Source organism: Ursus maritimus, unplaced genomic scaffold (assembly GCF_017311325.1).
Source record: "Ursus maritimus isolate PB19 unplaced genomic scaffold, ASM1731132v1 scaffold_26, whole genome shotgun sequence".
Classification (NCBI taxonomy): domain Eukaryota; kingdom Metazoa; phylum Chordata; class Mammalia; order Carnivora; family Ursidae; genus Ursus; species Ursus maritimus.
In genome coordinates this window covers 19,611,381-19,620,828 of record NW_024425119.1, presented here as the reverse complement: position 1 = coordinate 19,620,828, position 9,448 = coordinate 19,611,381, and positions in this window count along the sequence as shown.

The window sequence follows — 9,448 nt, the reverse complement described above, 5'->3', positions numbered from 1 at the left end:
CTTCGTTCTTTCTGATAGCTGAGTAATATTCCATTGTATATATGGACCACAACTTCTTAATCCAGTCATCTGTTGAAGGGCATCTCAGCTCCTTCCACAATTTAGCTATTGTGACATTGCTGCTATGAACATTGGGGTGCATATGGCCCTTCTCTTCACTACATCTGTATCTTTGGGGTAAATACCCAGTAGTGTGGCTGGATCATAGGGTAGCTCAATTTTTAACTTTTTAAGGGACCTCCACACTGTTTTTCCAGAGTGGCTACCAACTTGCATTCCCACCAACAATGTAGGAGGGATCCCCTTTCTCCACATCCTCTCCAACAATTGTTGTTTCTTGCCTTGTCTATTTTTGCCATTCTAACTGGCGTAGGTGGTATCTCAGTGTGGTTTTGATTTGAATTTCCTTTGATGGCTAATGATGTTTGAACATTTTTTCATGTGTCTGTTAGCCATTTGTATGTCTTCATTGGAAAAGTGTCTGTTCATATCTTCTGCCCATTTATTTTTATTATTATTTATTTTCTATCTTGTAGAGTCTTGGATTACCTAGTCCTTTATCTGCTAGTGTCAATTATGCAAATATATTCTCCATTCCGTGGGCTGCCTCTTAGTTTTTCTGACTGTTTCCTTGGCGGTGCAGAAACTTTTAATCTTGATGAAGTCCCATAAATTATTTTTATCTTTTGTTTCTCTTGCCTTTGGAGATGTGTCATGAAAAAGGTTGCTTTGGCCGATTCGTAGAGGTTGTTGCCTATGTTCTCCTCTAGAATTTTGATGGATTCCTGTCTCACATCAAGGTCTTTCATCCATTTGGAGTTTATTTTTGTGTATGGTGTGAGATATTGGTCAAGTTTCATTCTCTTGCAGATAGCTGTCCAATTTTCCCAGCACCATTTATTGAAGAGACTGTCTTTTTCCCACCGGATGTTTTTTCCTGCTTTATCAAATATTAGTTGCCCAAAGAGCGAGGGTCCATTTCTGGGCTCTCTATTCTGTTCCATTGGTCTATGTGTCTTCAGGGCTCCCCGCTTCGTACCTCAATACTCAGCGCTGGAGATGTTCATTTGTAGAGATCCAGATGCGTCTTCCTGCGTCTCAGGCTGGTTCCGTGGTTGTTTAGGCTGGTCTGGTACCTATCCAGCTCGACTCGGTGGACCGGCTGAAAACGGTGTCTCCTACTCCTCCGCCATCTTAACTCCTCCTCCTCTCTCTCTTTTTTTAATCTTTCTACTTTTCAGGTGTGTCTGTAGCTGCTTACTGGCTTTTACAAAATTAGTATTGAAAGAAAGTTGAAATAGTGTTTTCCTTTTCTTTAGTTAAATATCCACTAATGAAGGGAGTGCCTAGCTGGCTCAGTCAGTAGAGCACCGGTCTTGATCTCAGACCAGCGAGTTTGAGCCCCACATTGGCTGTAAAGATTAGCTAAGAAAATATACGGTAGCAGAATTACTGGATCATATGGTAGTTCTGTTTTAAACTTTTTGAGGAATCTCCATAGTGTTTTCCATAGTGAGTGCACCAATTGACATTCCCACCAACAGTTCACAAGGGTTCCTTTTTCTCCATATCTTCGCCAACACTTGTTTTTCTTGTCTTTTTTATTTTAGCCATTGTGACAGGTATAAAGTGGTATCTGATTGCAGTTTTAATTTTTATTTCCCTGATGATTAGTGATGCTAAGCATTTTTTCATGTGTCTGTTGGTCATCTCTGTCTTGTTTGGAAAAATATCTATTCAGGTCTTTGCCCATTTTTAATTGGATTATTATTATTTTTTGTATTGAGTTGTATAAGTTCTTTATGTATGTTGAGTATTAACCTCTTATTGATATATCATTTGCAAATATCTTCTCCCTTTCAGTAGGTTGCCTTTTTTGTTGTTGTTGATGGTTTCCTTTTCTGTGCAAAAGCATTTTAGTTACATGAATTTGAAAAGATATATGCACCCTTATGATTATTGCAGCATTATTTACAATACCCAGGATATGGAAGCAACCCTAGTATCCATGGATAGATGAATAGATAAAGAAGATGTAGTATATATGTATGTATAATGGACTGTTACTCAGCCATAAAGGAGAATAGAATCTTGCCATTTGTAACAAAATGGATGGACTGGGTGGGTATAATGCTAGTTAAAATACGTCGGTCTGAGTAAAACAAATGCCATCCGTTTTCACACTTATGTAGAATTTAAGAATTAAAAAAATTAAAAAGAAAAAAGAGAGACAAACAAACAAAAACACCCCAGACTCCTAAATGCAGGGAACAAACTGGTGGTTGCCAAAGGGGAGATGGTTAGGGGAATGCATGATTTAAATAAAGGGAATTACAAGTACACTAATCTTGATGAGCACTGAGAAGTGTGTGGAATTGTTGAATCATTGTATTGTGCACCTGAGAGCAATAAAAGAGCACTGTATGTTCATTATACTTCAGTAAAAAAAATAAAAAATTAAAGAAACTAGAAAAAGACCGAAAACAGATGAAATAAGGTCCCTGCCCTTAAGAAGCTGATACTCTAACACAAAGGTAAAGCATAGCTGTAACACAAAGTACAAAGTGTTGTCATAAATAACATACAAACAAAGTGTCACTGGAATTCAGAGTGGAGAATGATCATTTGTGGCTGGCACAGAGGTGAGGGTTGATTAGTGAAATCAGAGAGTACTTGTAGAGGAATGGCATTTGAGTTGGCTCTCTCCAAGGATAGATAGGATCTTTCCACATGTGTGTAGCAGGGAGAGATTGTAGACAGAGAGAACACCAGGAAAGCACACAGGAAAACGAAACAAGCTGTGGAGCTTGAGTCTTGGCTGTGTGAGGGGACAACAGAGCATGCACATATGTTTTTCTGTGCCATATAGAAAACATGCGATCTTTTACAATAGGGCTAAGAGAAGACGTTGGCGTCAGTCTTTAAAATATATTATTACTATTACCTTAAACTTCTGGATGAGCTACTAAACGTTAATACACATTCTTTGCACAAATATGGATGATGATCCTTTCTATCCTGTGAAAGAAATTCCTCTGGCAGTAAAAACAGTCTACCTTTCAGATTTTCTTATAAGATAAAGCAGCAGTTGGTAAAGTAGCTGGTTGCATTAAGATATTAAGAATCTGTGGTAAATCTATATTTAAAGTATTTTTTCCAAACCTGACCCCTTCTCAAGCTTAAAACATACTGATTGTTTTGGTCAGATTAAAACAGCACAACAGAAGATTAAATTCAAGTCATGCCACTGAGAATAAGAAACAAATTGGGTACCAGTCATTGGCTCTGAGTCATGTTAGGCAGAATGACAAATGGATGATCATATGCATGATGACAAGGTAGTGTTTGGCTTTGGACAGAGGTCCATAAATATTGTGCACATGCTTAGAGTACATGGACGTCCAGTTTAAAACTACCTTCTGGAGACCTCCTTGACAAACAGCATTTCTCTCCATCCAGAACTGTATCTGTACCCAGCATCTAGAACCAGACCAGGCACTTGTAGTTTTGCCTTGTGCAGCTATGCCTGAGTTCTGGTGACTGTCCTGTCTGTTCCATCCCCGTGCAATCTTGCTCAGGACAAGGAGCAGGTCCTACACTTCCTCTAGATCCAACAGTAAGAACACTGTTGTTCATTCAAAGAGCCACAGGGACAATACAGCCCTGGGGCAGGAGAATGCCTGACATGACCTCCACTGGTCCTGCTCCATCTCTTCCTAAGGGGTGTGGGGAGGGGCTGGAAGGAGTGAAATTGATAGAAGACCCAACCATCTCCACCTGATTCCAGGGAATCCCTGAAGATGAGACTGACTCCAGTGTGGGCACAACAGGCATCCTTCCTGATGCAGTCAGTTTTATGCTTTGGTATAGGAGGGCCAGTGTTTTTCTATTGTATTTACGTATGGGGCCTGCCCTGGGAGGGAGGGAGGGAAGTTTCTTTGCTACTTGCTGAATTTCTCATGTTCCCAACAGGATGTAGGTGGCTTCAGGCAAGCCTGCCAGAGGCCCGATTACCCATATACTTACCTACTCCTTTAGATGCTTCTTTGAGGAACTGGTGGAGAAACCTTGTGAGTGCATCTGTACTTCTTTGGCGAGAGAGAATTGATAACCCACATGGGGAGAAAAACAGCCTGAAATAGGAGGACATCAGACCTGGATATAGATTGAGGCATCATTATTCTGGAAGGAAAGGTCTCGGTAGAAACCGAGAGATGTGTTGGCCAAGAGACACTTCTTGGAGGTTTATGCCTATGGAGGAACTTGGGAAATAGAAGACAGATAGGTAAGTTGGAAAAGAAATGGGACAGTAATTCTAGGCACATGGACCTTTAAGAGTCATGAAGGAAGTAGACTCTGGGAAGGATGTGTTTTCACATTTGAAGGGAATTTATGTGCCAGGTTTGTATTGTGTATTGTGCCATGGAACCAGATTTCTGATTCAGGAAGAGATGAGATATGATTCTCATTCACATCTGGATGAATGACAGATAGAAGGATGTGGACAGATAGACTCTTCCTGGGAGACATTTGTAGCAACTGCTACAGTCATGTAAGCCAGCAGTGAGGGTGTCACCTGGGAGCTTCTTAGAAATACAGAATCTCACGCCCCCATGCAGATGTGCTGACTCAGAATCTACATTTTTAACATGCTCCCAAGTGATTTGTATGGTCTTTCAGGTTTGAGAAGCACTGACTTCAGCTGATGGAGGACAGAGGTCTGGCCTCAGATGAGCACTATGGAAGGTCTGAAAACTCTGGAATTGGGAGCACAAGAGGAGGGGCCCAAGCTAGTGAAGTTGAATTACAGGAAATGGGAGAAATTTGGGGTCTGACCTCCTCCTCTCTCCAGGCCTCCCACGCCAGTCACTATGGCAGGGTTTAGCACTCTGCCTACTGTGGGGAAAAAAGCCTGTGATGCCCTCTCTTGAGTCAGCTTGGTCCTTAGGGGCTCCCCTAGGGCAAGCATTGGGTGGGTGGGGATTGTTGCCAATTCTGTTACCTTTCTTTCTTGTGATGGCCTGAAAGGGACTGGGAAGGTCATACTAGTCATGCCCAGCCTCAGGGCTGTTCTGTCCCTTAATCAAATGAGTGATAACATAATGATACTAATTGAGTGTGATTGTGTGTGTGTGTGTGTGTGTGTGTGTATGCATGTTCATATACACAAACCCTGAGGGAGTTCCATCAGCACTGAGGAACCAGCTGCCTTCCACCCCTGGCCCTGGTTGGTGTGTTTCTAGGAAACCCTGAGATTTATTTTTCATCACCTCTCAAAGAAACCTTAATGAGTTTCCTTCTGGGAAGTTCATGGCTAAGATGCTGGGCTGCTGTGGAGCCCAATACATCTGCTACAGTCAGAAGAGGTTTGCAGAGAAAGAGAAACAGCAGCCGCAAGGAAATCCCCTCCTGTGTTTTACCCTCTAGCCTAATACCCAGCTACAGTCATATGCACACCACCCACAGAACCACCTCCCCTCTCCTAGAACCGCCTCATGGAAGGTACTAAGAGAAGCCATTTTATTTACTTCTTTGCTTCCAAGGGGGACTCTTTCTTTGAAACAACCCAGAAAGAGAAGAATTAAGAATTATACTAATTAAAGAATCTAGAGTGGAAATTATGAGAAACTGATCATTTGTGAAACTAATTTCATAGAAAGCAACGAGCTCTGACAGAAGCAGGGACAGTAAGAGGAGCTCAATGTCACTGTTACTTCTTTAGAAAACCTGAATCAAGGCTCCTGGAAGCAGGAGGCAGGAAGACCTGCATGTGGTGTGAAGGCAGAGACAGCGCAGGAACCCCTCCTCCACCTTCCAATGCCAGTGCTTGGGAGACTGTTCTATGAGGGATTTTTATGACAAACTGTAGTTTACATGTGACAATTCACCTCATCTCTTGTGCAGAGAAGGAGGAAAAATAGATATTTACTGACATAGAGTGTCAGAAGATCCAGGAAAATTGACTATGGAGTTGGGAGGAGGGGTTTCTCCCTTTCCCCAGGTATGCAAATTACCTGACTTAATTTGTGTGGTATGTGCTTTTCCACCCTTTGTGCTCTTCTCATTGATGAGATTAAGAAATCTTTTTATTCTTATTAAAGATCTCAGTGGGGGGAAAGAGGAGATGAGAGATATAGATGGAGGCATAATGGGTACCATGTCCCATCTGAACCATTGCCCCTTCGATAAGATCAAGTGGAAGAGAAGTGGGGATAAATGGAACCCGAGTTGGGACCCAGGTCCTGGCTCTTGTCCTGTGTATTCAAAGCCTCCAGATTCTGCAGTTTTATCTTAAATTTCACTGGTCCTTGCATTTCACTCTCTCATGATGAACAGAAGTTTAATATCAAACGATGCCCAACGTCATGAAATCCTTCCCAGTAGCGATGTCTTTCCTTGGAATTCTGTCTTCCCAATGTCTGCCTATTAAAATCCTACACAATCATCAAGGTCCACTTTAAATGTTATCTCTGCCTACGTCCTCCTGGATGATGTCCCTCTGAAGACATTTATTTCCTTTGATCTCCTCTACTCCTTTGTGTCACTCTGACTATATATTCTCTCTGCACACTGTCTTCAGCTGTAGTTACCCTGTGTCTTCTCTTTCTCCCTCACTCAACTGTAAGCTTCTGGAGTGGGGAGACTGCGCCCTGTATATTTTTATATTCTCTCCACTGTGCTTCACACAGAGCTAAAGAATTGTTACATAAATTTCAAGAATGGTATTAAATAGGGGGAAAGAGACCATGAAAAGAGATGGGGAAGTAGAGGTATTATGAATACTGAGAAAGGATATTACTGTTTGTAGGTCTGCACATGATACTTTCAGGTATGGATCATCTTATAATAAAATGTTTATCCCACCAGTAGATTTATTCCCATATATATACTTGTTCATTGTTCATTCTTTCTCTCATTCAAAGATAGAGCTTTTCCTAGTGAGATAAGCAAGAAAACAAATGTTCAATAATTCCAGAATGTGATGAACCCACGAAAGAAATAAACAGGGTCTTGTGATCAAGAATAACAGGGAATTTTGTTTAGATAGGGAAGCTACGAACGGCCTTTATGGTCACTGTCATATATTTACCCTGTGATGATTATGAGTTAATTCAATTTCTAACCTGAAGGACAATAGTAATAAAATGAATAACAGAATGAGAATAAAGCCTTTCCACCAGGGTGTGTGTTTGTCAACCCAAGCTTAGGATTGGTTCCTTCTTTGGTCCAACTTCCAACCTCCCCCTGCCTTGGGAAGACGGGAGTCAGGGCCCTCCCCTAGCCTCAAGATGGACCCAGTCGCCTCTTCTCCAGCCTAGGAGTCAGCAAGCAAAACAGGGTTAAGAGCTTTGATCTTGCTAGAGACTTGGAGACAGATCCAGGCAGAGGCCTCTGAAATAAAGCCCCAGGATGTGAGGAGCTGGGGAAGAGATGGAGACCGGAGCACACAAAGACAGAGGCTAATTGCTGTCACAGGGACTCCCTTTCACCTCCCAGCTCAGTCTCAGTGGGTTCTGGGATCTGTTGTCCTTGGGGGAATTGGTCAGGGCTTTGGGGGCAGGGTGGATAATTATCCTGAGTGACTTAGAGACCACCTGACCCCAGTCATTCCTGGATCCCTGCTCCAAGGCTGAAGACCCCCAGGTTGTGAGGTGCAGGCAGTCTGCCAGTATCCCAGCAGCCTCAGCTAGCTCATTCATTACTAGAATCTTCCTTCATTTTCCTGTCCTCCTCCTGGCACAACTTGGTAGCATTAGTTTCTGTCTCTTGCAGAGCAGGGGTCCCACTAGGAAAGGCTTAGGAGTGGGTAAGAGGAATCTGAGACTGGCACCTGGAGCTTTTACACCCACTAACCCTTTCCTGAGCCTGCTTTCTCTTGGGATAACACGTTTTGGGTGTGTATGCTATAGGGATACTAAGACAGATTAGTTAATCATCATGTGGGCTAAGCGTGCTGGCTAAAGCTTAAAGACAATTAGGTTGACTGGAGGGGCTCAGGCAGCGTCAAGACGTCACCTAAGATTTTACCAGAATGGGGGCATTCAGGCTGGTATACAAGGTGAGGGGTCAGAGATCTGGGAGGCCTGGCTGAACAGAGGGTGTCTGGGGTTGGTGAGGTGGGGGAACAGTGGCTAGGGTCTTGGGGGTGGGTGTCCTGGTGCCCTGATCTGGGCTGGATGGAGGTGGATGGAGGGGAGGATAACTCCTCAGCTTAGGGAGGACTCCAGACTCAAGGCCTGACTTAGAGCACATTGTCTCCAGGTGGCCCAGAGGGGAAGGGAAGAGAATGGGGAGCAGACATTTCAGACCAGTCCAGCCTCATTCCTTCCCCTTCCCCTCCCTCACCCCCCTAAGCCCAGCTTCTCAATGGGCCATTTCACACTTATTAAACACCTCCTGTGTGCACAGAACTCCAAAGTGTTCTTGGCCATTCGCACCCCAGGAATGACTGCCTTCCCCTTATAGCCCAAGCAGATACTCGGACTCCTCAGCACCTGGGTTATCTCCAAGCCCAGAAGTCTCCTCTGAAGCCTGGGATCTGGAACCTAGATATTTGAGACATATCACAGAGAAGTTGAAGAAGTGGGGAGAAGAGAAAGGCTGGGAGAGAGCCCCACAATTTTCCGGGACAGTATGATTACGTACAGCAGCAAGAAACACTGAAGCTAGAGAAGAGGAAGAACTTCCCGGGAGCAGACAGAGCTGCTTGTTTTCTAAAGCAGAAATCCTGGGTCTGATACAGGAGGGACAGCATGAAAAGGGACCCACAGAGGAAGATCCTCTTCCCAGTAGTGTTGGGGTTCAGCAAGGTGTGGTGGGGGAAGGGGAGAACAGGTAGAGCAAACAGGTAGAAAACAAGGTGAGACTCTGGGGGGATCTTTGGCTTCCACGTGGAGGGGTGAGTCCTGTCCTATACACACAGGGTCATTGCTAAACCACGCGCCCCCTGCTGGGCTCTGACATCAGTGATCTGCTGGGAGAAAACACTACATCAAAAGCTAATGATGTACTGTATGGTGACTAACATATCATAATAATTAAAATAAAATACTTTTAAAATACAAAAAAAAAAAAAAAGAAAAAAAAGGAAAGATGCAGAGGCTGTGCAAGGTCCTTTCTGTCCTGCAAACCTGCTCTAGGAGCTGAGGGGCGTCTCCCTCCAGAGTTGCAGCCACGGTGGTGGGATGACCTGATGGGGAACAGTCACCATTTGCCTCTGTCCTCTCTTGAGATGGAGTGGCTTTGGGGGTGACCAGGCATCAGGTCCTTGGGAGGTCCCAGTGCTGCCAAGGGTCCTTTCGGAGGTGGGGCGGGGCAGAGCTGTGGGATGTGTTGTGGTGGGCGTGGCCTCCCCAGGTGGGACTGAAGTGCCTACAGGTTTCCTGGTCACCCTCTTCCTCTGCTCACCTCTGCCCGTCACTCTGCTGATGGGAAAATGTCTCTTCAG